This window comes from Artibeus jamaicensis, unplaced genomic scaffold, assembly GCF_021234435.1.
Source record: "Artibeus jamaicensis isolate MK-2021 breed Jamaican fruit bat unplaced genomic scaffold, CSHL_Jam_final contig_519, whole genome shotgun sequence".
In the NCBI taxonomy this organism is placed as follows: domain Eukaryota; kingdom Metazoa; phylum Chordata; class Mammalia; order Chiroptera; family Phyllostomidae; genus Artibeus; species Artibeus jamaicensis.
The window spans coordinates 27,224,478-27,243,380 of NW_026521871.1; the positions used below are offsets into that span (position 1 = coordinate 27,224,478).

General features: G+C 38.1%; 1 long non-coding RNA gene across 2 annotated transcripts in view; it reads left to right on the forward strand.

Moving 5' to 3' along the window:
* Positions 1-676: 676 nt before the first annotated feature.
* LOC119048267 (uncharacterized) overlaps positions 677-18,903 on the forward strand; it is a 140,913-nt gene continuing 122,686 nt past the window's right edge. For both annotated transcript variants that reach the window (XR_008392360.1, XR_008392361.1), the window contains exon 1: positions 677-789. This is a non-coding gene — a long non-coding RNA (uncharacterized LOC119048267). The remainder of the gene's footprint in view (positions 790-18,903) is intronic.

Genomic DNA, 18,903 nt, shown 5'->3' on the forward strand with positions numbered 1-18,903 from the left:
CCTGCTGGGAACTGGCCTGCAACCCAGGCATGTGCCCTGACTGGGAATCGAACCGCGATACTCTGGTTCGCAGGCCCGCGCTCAATCCACTGAGCTAGGAGATGTTGACATTCTTGACTCCAAGAAGGAATATACTGATCAAAATGATTCCTTGTGGTTAGCTAGGCCCAAATTTATAATCAGAGTCTAGCAGCTGCTGTTTACAGGAGGCCTCTCACACACGCTGCATTTCGGGGTGGGAGGGTGGGGAGCCTCAGACTGGGCTGCCAAGACCCCTGCACTGTGTTGCTCTAGGCTGAGCCAACCCTTACAAAGGAGTTTCCGGAATCATATTTTGACCAGTGGACTGAGACCTGTCCTGTACTATTCAAGCTGCACAACTATATTCTCATTTGCATGTTTACTGAGTAATCAGAATGGGCCCATAATGAACAGTCAGGATGCAAAATTCCCCACCAATCAGGACAGCGCTATGTAGACCAATCAAACTGTGCAAATTTGTGTTCTTCATTTGCATAAAAATGGGCTGGTCAGGGACCAGGATGGGCACTTTCTTTATATAAGTGGGCCTCCCCTTTGTTTGAGGGGAACTAGCTTTTGATTTCCACTAGAGGCTGCATTTCTCAGGTTTGGAAACTGATCATCTGAAGGAAGTTTCTCTTTTTAACACAGGCCCAATTGAAGACTCCTGTTGGCCTTGGTTGGTGGCAGCAGCCTTTTGTTGATAACATTGTTATTCTGTCAGATAAAGGAACTGATACTGGAGAAAGGGTTGTTTCCTCAAAAATGGTAAGTGTAGAGATGGGTAAACTCAGCTCTCTCTAGCTTCACACTTGTGCTCTTCATCTTGCTCTAACCATGGTGACTTAGCACCATAGCAAAATGTTGGAAACTGGTCCTGTCTACAAAGCTGGACCACAGTGAGAAGTTTCAGCAGGTGAGGAACCACTGCCAAACATCATCCAGAGTGTCCTAGAGTAGGTGATGGCCGAAGTTCAGGAGAAAGGACACTATCTGATATAGGGCCATTATTTTCACATTTTAATTTCTTTTAGCTGTGGAATTTTCTACTTCCACAGATGATAAAAGAATGCTGACTTATAAAACAAATAAGGTTTGTTTGACTGGAATGAACTGACTTTATAACTTCAGTTGTATAATATTTACTCATTGTAAATTAGGTAGTAAGAAAAATGAGACTTTTAAGATTAATACAGCCTTTGACATCAGCTTTTTTGGAGAAAATATTTGCAGTCTCAGATCAGTCTCAACATTCCATTTATGTCTGCATTTTGTTAGGTCACAGAATAAAAAATCCAGGTATTAGTTGCACATATGAATTTCTGAAATCTTGGTTTATGATCTTAATATACTCTTAAATGCAGCTGATCCAGTGGTTTGAAAAAGAAGTGGCAAAATATTTTTGTCCCAAGGTTGAATTAACTCTCCTTGTCTAAGAACTGCCTGTGTTTCTTAATTAGTAAATGTACCAGCTGGAGGGAATTGATGAATGAGTTCTTCAGTTAGTTTAAAATCACAACTGTATGGTAGAAAACATTTTTCAAATTTATGTTATAACATTATAAGATGTTCAGCAGTATCATTTAAAAAATTCTCATATATCTTTGTACCTGTCTCTGTCATATAGTCACTCAGAATTTCAAAGTGCTGAAATTAATTTTCACTCTTCATTTGTTCATCTATTCAATCATTCAGAAAAAACTTATTGAGCACCTATCACATTCTGGACAATGGTCTATGTGCTTTAGATGTAGTGATAACCCGACAAAGTCTCTTCCTTCTTAGAGCTTCCATTTGGAGGGTAAGAGGGAGGGGAGAGTTGTGGAAATAGAACAAACCCACAAACAAATAAATACATTTGCCAGGCTGTGACATGTGATTTTAATAAAAGAGCAGTACTATTTAGACAACAATGAAAAGATACTGAAGGAGGCAGAGTAAGAGTGTAACTGAAACATAAGTGGTGAGAACACAAAACACATAAGGAATGTAAAAAGTGGTTCCTCTTTTTAAGTTCAATTTTCCCCAGTCTGTGGAGATGCTTCAGTCTACTTTACTGGTAAAAAATATCAAAACCTTGGCACTTGCTCTGATATAATGACTTTGCCCACTTCTGTTCATGTGGACAATTTGCTACATAAAAAGTGTAAATGTATTAATGAGATAACAAGGAAACTTTATTTGTAAAGCAATATAAGATAGTAAGAAAATTTTGTTTTGAGGTCTACGTGCACTAACCTGGCAGCATAGTTTGCTCATATTTGTCATAAAACACATTGACTCTACATATTGCTTTAATTAGGACATTTTTATAAAAATGGTTAAGATACCTTAATATATAATATTTGCATAAAATATTTATAGTGTCCTTAAATCACCTGCTCTGGCTATAAGTTCCTGGAGAACAGTTTAAAAATCACAGGGGGGGGGTAGGTGTTAAGGTCAGACAGACTGTTTGGCTTTGCCCTTGAAGTTGTATGATGTTGGGACTGTGGTTAGGCCTCAATGTCTTCACCTATAAGGCAGAGTCCACCTCCCACATTGGCTGGTTGTCTGAAATATTAAGGACACTGTGGCATGTTAGAGTTCTTTTCCTTCCCCAAACAGCCCAGCTTGAATCAGACTTGGGGATACAAGTTAGCAAGAAACAGGACTCTGGCTGTAGAAATTGGGTTGTACTGAGGTACCAGTATCTGGGGACCAAGGGCCTATAATTACTTGGAGGATGGACAAGCGCTAGGTACAGGGATTTGGGTGCATGAAAGGAAATGGTGTACATGGGGTCCAGAAAAGGGACCACTATTGTCCTTGTCACTTAGTAATGAGTTAGAAGTCAAGTGGTTTCAGGTGTGGGGAGAAAAGTACTTGGGGGGCAGACAGTTGCTGGGAAGCAAAATCTCAAGGGATTAAGAAGACACTCTGGAGAATGGCAGTATTGTACCTTAATTTGTGCATTAGAAATCAATGGAAGAGACACAAAAATGGTTACATGAAATTCACTGGTGGTAGATAAGGGAGGTAGGAGAAAGCAAAGCAGGGCATTGCTGAAGTTGGATAAAAAGTAAAACAGAGAGACAAATATTTCTTTTACATTGGTGGGTAGAGGATAGTTAACAAGGAATATTTACAGCACATAGAGATGGTTTGTGGGGAACAAGACAGCCATGAGGGGTCCCACGGTCCCTTGATCTGGTGGGAGGTTATACCCTGAGGGGTCTGGAAAAAAGAGAATTACTCTGTCATTTCACAGGTATGTGAAAGAGCATGCAAAAGAGATAGATAAGCAGGCTCGCTTAAAGTAAAGATTGACCTTTGTCAACTAGCCTAGGACATGGCTTACCTTCCATGACTTGATTTTAGTTAAGAAGTTTTAATTTCACACCATCCTATGTGGTCACTTTAGGTATCTGAGTTTGTGAAGCCAGCTATACAGGCCTCCTTGCGCTCCTTGAGTTTAGCATGTGGCCCCTTGTTTGTCTGTGTATCTTCAAACTGGATATGGTAGGAGCATTTACACCAGAGAGATTTGCAAAAGCTTCATATCAGGGCTCTTTCTCCAAGAGAGCCCATTGTTAAGCATTAGATGCTGTCCTTGGAACTACCCTCTATTGACCTAACCCTTGGAATGAAGATTACATGTGAAGTTCTCAATTTACAAACTTCCCAAGTATAGATGAGTTTACCTGTAGACTCTCTGTCATGGAATCTCTTCTACTGCCACCTCCAAAGTGCTAGAGATAATTTACAGATTTAGAAGGGGAGGAGGAAAGCCACTAAAAAGCCAGAAGACATTCAAAAGAGAACTATTTGTCTACTGGCTGGTCCTCCTGGTCATTTTTGCTCCATGTAGCCACGCAGCCCGGAATCTCAGTAATGTAAATAAAGGCAGAAAGTGCCAATTAACCACTTATGCATCATTGAGAATTTGATCCCTGGGTGAGTAGAGGAAGAAATTGGATAAGTATTGGGTTGACTAGAAAGTTCATTTGTTTTTTTTTTCCCATAAAATGGCTCTAGTAGCATTTACTGTCTTTTACTTCATTCAAAACAATTTTGTTAGATTGTATTGTGACAGCTGTCATATCAGTGTACATTAAAAAAATTAAAATTGGTGAATTTTTGTGTAGCCATTTAATATTGAAGATGGAAGAGAGTATGTAAAATTGTTGGCATATTATGCTTTATTATTTCAAGAAAGGTAAACATGCAACTGAAATGCAAAAAAAAGATTTGTGTGGTGTATGGAGAAGGTGCTATGACTGAAAGAACATGTCAAAAGTGGTTTGCAAAGTTTTCTGCTGGAGATTTCTAGTGGGATGGTGCTCCATGGTCCAGGAGACCAGTTGAAGTTGACAGCAATCAAATTGAGACATTAATTGAGAATAATCAATGTTATACCATGTGGGAGATAACCAACATACTCAAAATATCCAATCAATGAAGTTATTGGTGAAAATGAAATATATGTTTTTCATTTTATGGAAAAAACTAAATGGACTTTTTGGCCAACCCAATAATTTTAGGAGCATGGAGTGGGAGGTGCTGGAGTTGAGGGCAGGCATGGATATGATTCTGCCACAAGGGAGTATCCTTCAGGGTCCCAGGAACTGGGGACAAGGGATTCCAAGGTACCAGGGGGCTGAAGACAAAGCTACATATTCCTAAATTTCTTCTAGGACTAGCCCTGCTTTTAGAGAATAGAGAGAATTCTTCACCCTTCCTCCCCTTCCTGAGATGGTGACCTCTGCCCATGCCACAGATTAGATTAGCATTATTGGGACTCATGCCTAGAAATTCTGGTAAAACATTTCAAATCCATATTTAGAGAACATAGCATTGACAACAGTCTTTAGCTCTCTATTTCAACAAGATATTTTTGAAATTCCATGTAGAAAAAAATAAGTTTACTCACCAACTCACATGACAATTTCAGAAATATTTTAATGTCTGATTCCTCCTCTGTGGGTAGAAGCTTTTAATCTTCTGTACTCCAAGCATCCCTGTCAAATGGTTAATGATGTGAAAAGAAGTACCTAAATGTGCTAGGGTCACTTAGCATTTAAATAAACACTTCCATAGACAGTAAATCATTCCTGCATGGCCAGTGCACAGACTACATGGATTCTCACAGCACTTTATGGAAGAGAACATAGCTATGGTTGTAGATGGGTCCACAGAGGTTTTCCTACCTCTGTTGGTAACATTTGCCTGCATGTTCTGGTTTTCTACTGGTGTGTAAAAAACTACTGTAGAATTAGTGGCTCAAAACCATAACTATTTTTATTACATCTCATTTGGTGAGTCTGATATTCAGGCAGGGCTTGGCTGAGATAGTCTTCTGCTCCCTGCTTCATGAACAGAAGTTACTCATTGGCTCTTAACTGGTGGATGGTTATTCTGGAGAGTCTAAGATTGCTATGTGTCTGACATCTTGGTGGAATTAATGTGATATTGTGATTTATAGTAAGAGATACATGTTTGTTTTTCATACCTGTTTCTGGCACAAAGCTCCATAAACACTTGGAATTTCCTAAGATGAGAGAAAAAAAGGTATCCTTGTTATGTTAATAAGGTGACTTCTGGATAACCCCCAGGTTCAGGGCTGGTTACCAGGAATCCCAACCATATGATCAGGATATGATCCCAACCATATCCTCCATGGGAAGGGAGCTGGAAGTTGAATCTAATGGTCAATGGCCAATGATTTAATCACCCTTGACTACATAATACAGTCTCCATAAAAACGCCAAAGGCCAGGGTTAGGAGAGCTTCTGGGTTGGTGAATATGTGTTGATTCAGGAACAGGGGCACATTCAGAGGCAGAGAAGCTCCTTGACCCTTCCCCATACCTTACCCTATGTACCTCTTCCATTTGGCTATTCCTGAGTTATATCCTTTTATAATAAGCCAGTAATCCAGGAACTAAAATTTTTCTCTGAGTTTTGTGAACCCCTCTAGCAAATTAATTGAACCCAATGCAGGAGTCACCAGGGTCTCCCATATGTAGCCTATCTGTCAGAAGCCTAGGTGACAACCTGGACTTGTGATTGGCATGTGAAATTGGGATGCCAACATTAAGAACAGGACAGATTCAGGGGAGGATAAGTAGACTACACCTGTTGATGGGGGAGTGGGCAGGGTCCCACTGTGGTAGAGCATGTGGTATGGGAGTTACTGTTGTGGCCATTCTTGGGAAAAACAATCTGCCACACTTAATATCCTAAAACTGGGCATCCTTGCCTGTTGGCTGCCATATTATACCACACAGTAGCCAAAAGTCTTGATTGATAGCATTTTCTGTTAAAGTGACTAAACAATACTAAGCTTGTTCAGGGTCTGGATTAATTTCAACCTGATCTTCATCCTCACCAGCCCTTCATCATGAAATCCAAGTCCTGGTATGCTGTGCCTCAATATGTTGTCAATCATCTTGAGAGCTGTCATAAACATCTTAAAATATTAACATTAATTAAGTGATAAATATTTACCATTTATGCCTTTGAGGATTTCAACATTGTTACAGCTGCAACCAGACAAGCTATGACAGGGTATCAGTCTTAACTCTTACAGAAAAAAAGTTGAGAATCACAGATGTATACCCTAAATACCAGAAATGGATAGAATTCAGTGGAACATTTTTTTCAGGGCTTGTGGTGAGCATGTGGACAAGTTTCTCTAAATTGAAGTAGTTATATTTTTTAACTGATTTTGTCTTATTTGCTAGGATTTTTTTCTTTTTTGGCTAAATGACTTCAGTGGCAACTTCTGTTGCCATTCTGTTGTTTCTCTCCCACAAGCAGAGATCAGGCTGTTCACCGCCGCCACCACTGGTTGATACCGCTTCTGAGTCCCCTGATCCTGAGGGCGGTTAATAAATCGTCCTTGATGATTTGATGGTATAATCTTTAGATCTGAAATTGCAGGTGTACTGGACTGTCAGGAAAAGCTCCTTTTGTTGCACATTGCTTAGATTGATCAGAAAATATGTGTTACTACTATTTTTTTTAAACCTTTCTGGTGTGTTTAAATAATTTCTTGAGCTAACATTTCAGGAATCAACTGAATCATTCTTATTGTCTTGACTAAGGGTTTTATCTTTAAAAAGTGGCATTAAGGTATTTGATATCACAAAGAAGGACAATTGAACATTTAACTATCTGGTGAATTTACATGATCCGTCTGTGTCTCTCTCTCTCTCTCTTTTTCTTTAAGTATAAATCCACTTAAGTTTCCTTCTAAAGTCTGCCAAATATAGTACTTCTCTAAAAAACACTTGCAGATTTTTGTAATTAAATGGCTCTTTGTGGCTCAGAGTATAAGTTTGATAGAATTCTGACATTTCTTTGTTCTTACTTCCCTCATGTCTACCCACCTTTTACAATTGCCACTCCTCCAGAGCCAGGGTGGATTTGTTTACATAGGAACCATCCTCAGGTTGCTCCGTGGGTATCAGTGTTCTAATTGGTCTTCTCAGAGTTGGAAGATGAGCTAGTGGGACATTTTTCAGTCGAGTCCAGTTGTGGAACTTTAGTTAACACTTGTAGACTGATAGAACACCTTAGGAAAGAGGACATTCTGGTCAAAGGGGAAAGGGCATAGGGTGGCCATGTTCAAGGAGCTTCTTTGTTCCCAGCTGTATTGAGCTATAATTGACATATAACATTGTGTAACTGTAAGGGGTACAATGCAATGCTTTGATGCATGTATATGCTGTAAAATGATATACACAACCAACCATAACCTTATTAACCACAATAGGCTGGTTAATTCATCCATCACCTCACATAATTACCTTTTCTCCCCACTTTTTGAGAACTGCTGAAATGACCCCAAACCCAGTGAATCAATGGGGAAAGCAATTTCAGTTTGCCCTGTCAGAAAAAAACAAAACAAAACAAAACAAAACATAACAAAACTTTGGTTCTCTTAAACAACAACAGCCAAGAATTGGTATGGACTTTGTCTTGTAACTCATAGATCCTATGAATCTTTTAGCTGAGAGGATTTCTTCTTTTTCTTGGCAGAGTGAAGAAGTGGGGGGAGTTGCAAAGCTTTGCTCCATACTTGTTAGCCCATCTCAGTATGGTGTGTAGGCCTTGTTGCTGGTATCAGATCCTCACCATATCCTCTATCCTGAATGTTCCTTTCCTCTGATTTTATTGTTCATTTATTTTTTCCATTGTAGTGTATGTATGTGTAAGTACTCTCAGAATGCTTTGAATGAGTCAAGTTATAAATAAATAAATCACAATCTATGTGAATGTTTGTATTTTTAATACTTTCAAATAGGAGAGAAAATGCAAGGGGTAAATTAGGTAGGGAGTGTAGGAAGAATGGTGTAAGCTACAGCAGAGAGAGATAATTCCTAGGTAGGCTCAGAGCATAGAATGAATGAATTTCAGGACAGGTGAGGACCAGAAGCCAGGTGATCTTCATGGTGGGCACCCTGGGGAAGGGAGATATACCTCTTTCTGCTTGGTGTTCATTAAGACTTGGTGGAAATAAGGGTCTTTCCCTTATTTAAAAAAAAAAAAGTAATAAGTAACCACTGCATACATATAAGAAAATACAGGTAAAAAGAAAATAAAGTTTGGAAGATGGTGACAAGAGTAGGAGGGAGCAGATTCCCCCTACACATGGGAGAAAAACCTGTCTGATCTATGGAGGAGCAGAGCAAACAGCCAACAGTACCCCAGCATATATGAAAATAAGAGACCAAAAATTATAGCAGACTCTGAAAAACCAGATGGTAAGGATAGAGTGCTTCAGGACAATAAGATCTCAGGGACCAGTGTGGGGACTAGGGCAGCTGTAGCATCAGGCCCAGCATCCAGCACTGGTGCTGGGTCTACCACAGACTCTTTGGGAGCAGTGGGCCTGCCACAGAGTCCTTGGGAGAGAGCCGGGTCAACTGATCCCTCCCTCCTCGCCTAAGCAGAGTTTAAGTAGCACCAGGACAGACCTGGTTGCTTGAAGTTGCAAAGAGGGGAGTAAGGACAAAGAGGAAAACACACGGGCTGTGAGCACCCACAGAGTGTGTGGGCACCAGCTTGGGAGAGTTGAGAGTCTGGCTGGAGAATTGGGCTGTACTGAGCAGCAGGCTTGAGTAGGAGGAATTTCTCAAAAAGTAAAACTGTTTGGGGATTCTACTGTGACAGCCACTGAGCCTACTCCTCACCCAGCCAGGAAGCAATCCCAAGGTTGAGCAGAAGGCCCTGTGTTTCCCCATAGCATGGGGGAAGGGTTCTCACCCAAATCTGTGGGACCCAGGCAGCCTGGCCAGTGTGCATGTGCCCACACCTCAGCCCACAGCGATAACCCTGGGGAAAGAGCACTCTGAAGACCTGCATCCTCCACCTAAGGTGCCGAGGAGAGGTGCCAGACTAACTCTTGGGAGAGTGCTCCCAAGACTGGCTGAGTAACATCAAAAAGGGAGAAATGCCACACTAATCACCCCTCAGCCTGCTGCAGCCAGCAAGACCAGAAAAATTGGTTTGGCCAGTTTGAAACGAACACGAGGTGTTTTTTTGTTTGTTTCTTTGTTTGTTTTTCAAGTAATAAGAGTATTTTTATTAACACTCTTTAAGTAATAAGAGTGTTTTTTTAAAAATAAGAGTATTTTTAAAATTTTTATTATTGTTTTATCTTTCAATACCTTTTCCCTCTCTTTCCTTCTTTCTTGTTCTATTTCTCTTTTCTTTCTTTCCAATTTTATCTTTTCTTCCTCCCTTCCTCTGCCTTTCCCTCCCTTTTTTTAAATGCTCACAAGTGAGACAAAAAACTTGACACTGTGAAAGGACCAGAGTTGGACCCAAAGAGGGGGCATCCCAACAGTTGAGACAGTGGGACAAATTTCACTTTGCTATTGCAGAGAAACTACAAGTTGCTGCATATTTGTATTATTATTTTTTCATTATTCTTACATCTTTTATTTTAATAGTGTTTTTGTATTCCTCTTCTTTCTGTATACTCTTCTTCGCTTGGCTGATTATATTGTATCATTTGATAGGTTTTCCCTGTTCTCTCTTCCACAGTGTATTGCTAATTTACTGTCCTTCACATCACTTGTGTTCCTTTAGCACACTACTCAAAATCCTATGCCCCCTATTCTTGTTATCCAGATCACATATATTCTGTCTTATGATTGTTGCTCTAATATTATTGTAAATAACAGCTGTTCTATACAATTGTAAATACTTCACAACACCCCTCCTAGATCTTAGCCCACTTTACAGTTTCCCAAACTCTATTACTGTAGTGGTTAACTCTATTCTCTCACACACTACACCTATTTACTATCCTTTACTCTCACTTCACCTCAGAATCTGACCTCCCACAACCTCACTGCTTTCTAGATCCAACTAACAAGCCTTCCTTCCTGAACAAGAGTCTTATCTTCTTTCCATCCTTTCTTAAAAGTGGCTAGTTGGGTTGAAGATCATGGTTAACACCATACATAGCCAAAGGATCTCATATCTCTCCTCTACTGGCTGCTACTGTAAATATCATAGAATACTGTCCTGCTATCTTAGATCATTTGGCCTTCCCCTCCAACTGATCACAAAAAAAAGGAGATAGAAGCAGTGAACACAAGGATACCCAGTGGAAGAGGAAATCCAGCAACAAAGGAATCACCAACAGATAACACTGATAAGCTAGGTGAAGGAGGGAGTGGAAACCACACAAGCCTCAATCCAGGACCTATCTGGAAATACAACTAAATAGTGGAGAAACTACCTAGTACAAACAACTTAACAGGAGCAAAAGAGAATCCTCAAAACCTTCTACACATGAAAGCGCTAGCTTCAACACAACCTGCCCTCACCAGCACAACAAATTACAAAAGGTGGTGGACAGAGTGACCCTCAGTTAACCAGCTGGTGGGAAGGACCCACCAAAGAAAGACCCAACAACAATCAAAACCCAAAGATAAACACAGAGCCAACTTAAAGGACAGCCCAAGACCAGTGAGCTTGGGACATCAAGGAGACTGCACCAGTGAATCTCACAGGTATTCTACCACAGAAGTTCACACCATAAACCCAGGGAGTCAGAACAGATCAATTTAAGAAGCTGAAGCTAACAAGAAGAATCTCACAAACAATGGGAAGACAAAGAAACAATCCCCAAATGAAAGGAAAGGAGGAAACCTCAGAAAGAATGCTAAATGAAATAGAGGCAACTCAACTATCAGATACTGAGTTCAAAGCACTGGTTATCAGGAGCACACAATGAGCTACCAGAAACTACAGGGAAACTACAATGAACTCACTGCAAACTATATCAACATGAAAAAGAAAATAGGACCTATTAACAAGGGCCAAGAGGAGATGAAGAATATGATTTATGGACTGAAGAACACAGTGGACAGAAACAAAAGCAGGATCAATTATGCAGACGATTAGATCAGAGAGTTGAAGGACAACGTAGAAAAAAAACATCCAGAATGAGCAAAAAAAACCAAACAGGCTCAGAAAGAATGAAAAGGGATTAAGAGAAATTTAAGACAATATGAAACAATAATACCTGAATAATAGTGATACCAGAAGGAGGAAAAAAAAGAGCAAGGGATAAAAAACCTATTTGAAAAAGTAATGAGGGAAAACTTCCCTAATTTGATGAGAGAAAAAGTCACACAAATCCAGGAAACACAGAGAGTCCCAGTCAAGAGGAACACAAAGAAGCCCACTTCAAGACACATCATAATAAAAATGGCAAAATTCCAAGACAAAGAGACAATCTTAAAGGCAGCAAGGGAGAAACAGGAAGTAACATACAATAAGCCCTAGTAAGGTTAGCTGCTGACTTCTCAGTGGGAATGCTCCAAACAAGAAGAGAATGGCAAGAAATATTCCCAGTAATGAGAACCAGAGGCCTATAACCAAGGTTACTTTATCCAGCAAGGCTCTCAATCAAGATAGAAGGCCAAATAAGAAGCTTTCCAGACAAAAGACATCTAAAAGAATACACCTCCACCAAACCAGCTCTGCAAGACATGCTAAAGGGACTGCTTTAAGGAAAGGAAGGAAAAGACAGTGAGAGACAGAGGAACACAGGTACGAAAATGACAATGAATAAGTATCTATCAATAATAACTTTAAACGTAAATTGATTAAATGCTCCAATGAAAAGACATAGAATAGCTGAATGGATAAGAAAGCATGACCCACACATATGCTGCCTAGAAGAGATCCACTTCAGGACAAAAAACCAGCACAGACTAAAAGTGAAGGGCTGGAAACAAATTTTCCAAGCATACAGACAGGAAAAAGGAGCCAGGGTAGCAATACTCATATCAGACAAAATAGACTTAAAAAAAAAAAGGGCCATAAAGAGAGACCCAGAAGGTCACTTCATAAAACTCAAGGGAAGAATCCTCCAAGAAGACATAAACATTATAAATATATATGTACCCAACATAGGAAAGCACCCAAATATATAAAGAAAATCTTAGAGAACTTCAGGAAAGGTATTGAGAGCAACACAATTATAGTAGGGGATAACATCCCACTGTCAAAAATGGACAGATCTTCCAAACAAAATATCAACAAAGATATTGTGGAATTGAACAAAGTCCTAGATGAAATGGACTTAACTGATATATGTAGAGCCCTTCATCCCAAGGAAGCTAAATACACATTCTTTTCAAATGCACATGGAACATTTTCAAAGATAGACCAAATGATGGGTCACAAAACAAGCCTCAACAAATTCAAGAAAATTGAAATTATCCCAAGCATTTTCTCCAATCACAAGGGACTGAAACTGAAAACCAACCCCAAAGGAAAAGACCCAAAACATTCAAAATCATGGAGATTGAATAGCATGCTATTAAACAATGAATGGGTCAAGAATAAGATTAGGAAAGAAATCAAAAACTTTCTGGAAATGAAAACAAACTCATGACAACCCAAAACTTATGGGACACAGTGGAGGCAGTCCTGAGAGGGAAGTTCATAGCAATACAGGCCTACCTAAAAAAGATAGAAACATTTCAAACTAACAACCTAACCCTACACCTACAAGAACTTGAGGAACAACAACAAAGACAGCCCAGAGCAAGTATAAGGAAGGAAATAACTGAGATCTGACCAGAATTAAATTACATAGAGACTAAAAGCACAATTCTAAGGATCAGTGAATCCAGGAGCTGGTTCTTTGAAAAGATAAACAAAATTGACAAGCCTTTTTAAGCAGGCTCATCAAGAAAAAAAGAGAGAGGACCTAAATAAACACAATGAGAAATGAAAAAGGAGAGATTACAACTGACACCACAGAAATACAAAGCATTGTAAGGAACTACTATGAAGAACTGCATGCCAACAAATTTGAAAACCTAGGTGAAATGAACAAATTTCTAGAAAAATATAATCTTCCAAGACTCAATGAAGAAGAAGCAGAAAGCCTGAACAGACAAATAACAGCAGATGAAATTGAAGCAGTGATCAAAAAACTTTCATCACACAAAAGCCCTGGACCAGATGGTTTCACAGGAGAATTCTATAAAGTCTTTAGAAGCACTATGCACTATCCATCACAGACTATTCCAAAAAATCCAAAATGATGAAAGACTCCAAAACTCTTTTTATGAAGCCAGCATTATCCCAATCCCAAACCCAGATAAAGACACAACAAAGAAAAATAACTTTAGGCCAATATCACTAATGAACATAGATGGTAAAATCCTCAACAAAATATTGGCAAACCACATCCAACAATACATTAAAAAGGTCATCCACCATGACCAAGTGGGCTTCATCCCAGGGATGCAAGGATGGTTCAATATTTGCAAATCAGTAAATGTAATACATCACATAAACAAAAGCAAAGACAATAATCATATGATCATATCAATACATGCAGAAAAACTTTTGATAAGGTACAACACCCATTTATGATAAAAACATTCAGCAAAGTGGAAATAGAGGGAGCATTCCTCAATATAATAAAGGCCATATATGAGAGACCTACAGCCAACATCATACGCAATGGGCAAAAACTAAAATCTTTTCCACTAAGATCAGGAACAAGACAAGGTTGTCCACTTTCACCACTTCTATTCAATATAGTACAGGAAGTTTTAGCCACAGTGATCAGACAAGAAAAGAAAAGAAAAGGCATCCAAATAGGAAAGGAGGAAACAAAACTGTCACTGCAGATGACATGATAGTGTATATGGAAAATCCTATAGACTCTACTCAGAAACTGCTCAACCTAATGAATGAATTTGGCAAAACGGCAGGATACAAAGTCAATATCCAGAAATCAAAGGCATTTTTGTATACCAACAATGAAACAGCAGAACCAGAAATCAAGAAAAAAATCCCATTTGATAGAGCAAAATAAATAAATAAATAAATAAAATACCTAGGAATAAACTTAACCAAGGATGTTAAAGACCTGTATGCAGAAAACTACAAAACACTGAAGAAAGAAATCAAGGAAGATGCAAACAAATGGAAGCATATATCATGTTCATGGATTGGAAGAATTAACATCATCAAAATGTCCATACTGCACAAAGCAATTTACAAATTCAATGCAATACCTATTAAAGTACCAATGACATACTTCACAGACATAGAACAAACACTTCAAAAATTTATATGGAACCATAAACAACCCTGAATAGCAGCTGCACTTTTGAGAAAGAAGAACAAAGTAGGAGGGATCACAATACCTGATACCAAACTGTATTACAAGGCCACTGTAATCAAAACAGCCTGGTACTGGCATAAAAACAGGCACATAGACCAACAGAACAGAACAGAGCCTAGAAATAAACCCAAATTTCTATGGGCAACTAATATTTGACAAAGGGGGCAGTAACATAAAATGGAGTAAAAATAGCCTCTTCAACAAATGGTGTTGGGAGAACTGGACAGCTACATGCAAAAAAATGAAACTCGACCACCAACTTACACCATAAACCAAAATAAATTCAAGGTGGATAAAAGACTTAAATATAACCCAAGACACCATTAAAGTCCTAAAGGAGAACATTGGCAAGAAAATCTCAGATATTTCACGCAGCAACATTTTTAGATATGTCCCCGAGAGCAAGAGACATTAAGAAAAGAATAAACAAATGGGATTTCATCAAAATTAAAATCTTTTGCATGGGCTAAAAAAAAAAAAACAGTATTAAAATAAAAAGAGAACCAACTGTATAGGAAAACATATTTGCCAATGATACCACAGACAAGGGTTTAATCTCCAAAATATACAAAGAACTTACACGATTCCACTCCAAGAAGACAAGCAACCCAATTAAAAAGTGGGCAAAGAACTTGAACAGACATTTCTCTGGACATGGGGGGGACATACAGAGGATCCAGAGACCCATGAAAAGATGCTCAATATCACTAGCTATCAGAGAGATGCAAATTAAAACCACAATGAGATACCACCTTACACAGGTTAGAATGCCCATCATAAACAAAGCAACAAACAACAAGTGTTGGAGAGGGTGTGGAGAAGAGGGGACCCTACTTCACTGTTGGTGGGATTGCAGACTGGTACAACCACTGTGGAAAACAGTATGAAATTTTCTCAAAAAACTGAAAATGGATCTGCCTTTTCACCCAGCAATTCCACTGCTGGGATTATATCCTAAGAACCCTAAAACACCAATCCAGAAGAACCTCTGCGCCCCAATGTTCATAGCAACACAATTTACAATTGCCAAGAGGTGGAAGGCAACCTTGGTGTCCGTCAGTAAATGAATGGATCAAAAAATTATGGTACATATACACAATGGAATTCTATGCAGCAGAAAGAAAGAAGGAACTCCTACCCTTTGCAACAGCATGGATGGAACTGGAAAGCATTATGCTGAGTGAAATAAGCCAGGTGGTGAAAGACAAATACCATATGATCTCACTTTTAACAGGAAGCTAGCAATAAAACAAATAAGCCAAATAAAAACAAAGACACTGAAATAGATAACAGGGGGACAGTGACTAGAGGGGAGAGGGGAGGGAATTTCAGGGGGAAAAAAGGGGAAGGATTTACAGGAACTAGTATAAAGGGCACATGGACAACAACTAAAGGGGGTGGAAATGGAGGGGAGGTGGGGAGCACTGGGATGGTGGGCTGGGATGGGAGCAAAAAACAGAAAACTGTACTTGAACAATAATTAAATTAAAAAATAAAAGTAAATGAGTGTAAAAATTATTTAGCTCCCAAAAAGACCAAGGCAATGTATGACAATATTGCAAAAATTAGCCAAGGAAACATAGGAAGCATGAAAATAACAGAAGTATAAAATAACAATTAGAACATGATATATCAGATATACATTGAATAAATATGTTAAGGCTCACACATTAAGGAATCTCAAATTATCTAGTAAATAAAATGCAAACAATAACTATTTAACAAGAGACATACTTTAAACAAAATAACACAAGAAAGTTTAGATAAAAGGATAATTGGTCTATTGTGTCTGGCAAGATTTAAGACTAGGTATTTAGTCCTGGCTATGTGATTCCGTTCATTGGAGTATCATTCTGTGAACCAAAAGGTGGTCAGTTGGATCCCATGTGTAGGCTGGGGCGCATATGGGAGGCAATCAATTGATCTCTCTATCTCTATTTCTATCTCTATTTCTATCTCTATTTCTATCTCTATCTCTATCTCTCTCTATCTCTATCTCTATCTCTCTCTACCTCTATCATCTCTATCTCTATTTATCTCTATCTCTATCTCTGACCCTCTCTTTCTAAAATCAATCAACAAGTTAAAAATAATAATAAAAGACCAGATATTTAGATAAACCCTACTGATACCAAATACATAAAATGTAGTATACATTATTTTAGAAAAACATTTAAATGCAGGGTTGAAGAATATGCATGTACAATCAAAATACACAAAGCACAAGTAGTAGAATGATTCCACAAGCAAAAATCTACAGAAAAATCAAATTGCAGAATAATATTTTCAAAGACAGCAAAGACTACAATTATCAGAGACTAAATAGAAAATATATATTTAAAATATTTTATGAGAAAAATAAGATATTAAAAACAAGATATTAAAATATGATGAATAAACAAAAGACTATCAAAATATCTTACTTGCAGTAATACCAAATAGAATTCTAGAAATAAAAAGAATAAGTAAAAATAGAATTACATAGATGCCAAGTTGAAAGTTAGGTACAGCTGAAGAGATCATTGCAAACTAGGCAAAACTCCTAAAATATCTCCCAAATATTGCACAAAGATATGAAAAGTATAAAAATACATTAAGGGATGTGGGCTATAAAGTGAAAAGTTTGAACATACATCTAATTATAGTTTATGATAAAGCTATAAAGATAATAAAGGAAAAGCATTATTCAAAGAATGGCTAACACTTTCTCCAAACCAATGAAAGGCACCAATCCTCAGACTCAGAAAGTACAATAATTTCAATAGGGTGAACAAAAAGACACCCAGATAAACTCAGTATAACTTCAGAACAAGGACCAGAAGAAGGTATTAAAATCATCTAGGCAGATAAATTAACTGCAGGGGAAAAATTGCTGATTTCCTAAAGAAAAAGAAAAAACTAGAGACTAAAAAAATATTTTTAATATGCTGGAAAAAGCAAGTGTCAAATGGGGATCATTATACTCAGCAGAATTATCTTTCAAGTACAAAGGTGAAATTAAGGCATTTAAGACAAATAACTAATAAAAAAAATTTACTACTAACTGACACTCACAGAGATAAGAATGTTCTCCTAGAAGGAAGAAAAGGATCACAGAAGGTCTGAGATGCCAGAAAGACAAGTGAACAAAGAAACAATAAATTAGAGCTAAATGGAATTCAATATTTTTAAATAACAATAATGTCTAAAGTATAAAATTAGAAAAACTAAAATACTGAAGAATAATAGATGCATTCAAAGGTTATTATCAAGTTAAAGTATTCAAACCTCTTCATATAGTTCAAGATACAGATAAAAATATGATTAATGATTTAGTTTAAATTGTGTTAACATAAACATGCATGTTAAAATTTTTAAAGTTAATAGTAAAAGAATAGAATTAGTCTGTAAAACATCTAATTAGTGAAAGAAAAAAGCAAAAACCTATGGTACACAATGGAATTCTATGCAGCAGAAAGAAAGAAGGCGCTCCTGTCCTTTGTGACCGCATGGCTGGAACTGGAAAGCATTATGCTGAGCAAAATAAGCCAGGTGGTGACAGACAATACCATCTGTTCTCACCTTTAACAGGAACCTAATCAACAAAACAACCAAACAAGCAAAATATAACCAAAGACACTGAAATAGAGAACAGGCTGACAGTGACCATAGCTGAGAGGGGAGGGAAATTCAGGGGAAGAGGGTGAAGGGTTTTCAGAACAAGTATAAAGGACACCTGGACAATAACAAGGGAGGGGTGAAAATGGGAGGGAGGTGGGGAGGGCTGAGGGGGGGAAAGGCAGAAAACTGTACTAGAACAACAATTAAAATTTTTTTTTGGATTTTATTTATTTGTCTTTAGAGGGGAAGGGAAGGAGAGAGGGAGAGAAATATCAATGTATAGTTGCCTCTCATGTGTCCCCTTCTGGGAAGTGGCCTGCAACCCAGGCCTGTGCCCTGGCTGGGAATCGAACCACGATACTTTTCTTTTTTAATTTTTTTAATTTAATTTTTTAAATTTTATTTAGTTATTTTTCAAGTACAGTTTGTTTTTTTTTTGTCTATTTCTCCCATCCCAGCCTCCCCCGCCCCTTGCTCCCCACCTCCGAACCACAATACTTTGATTCATAGGCCCGCGCTCAATCCACTGAGCTACGTCAGGCAGGGCACAATTAAAAATTTTTAAAAAACTTTTAATATATAATTTTAAAGCCAAAAAAAAGAAAAAGAAATAAAAAACCTTTA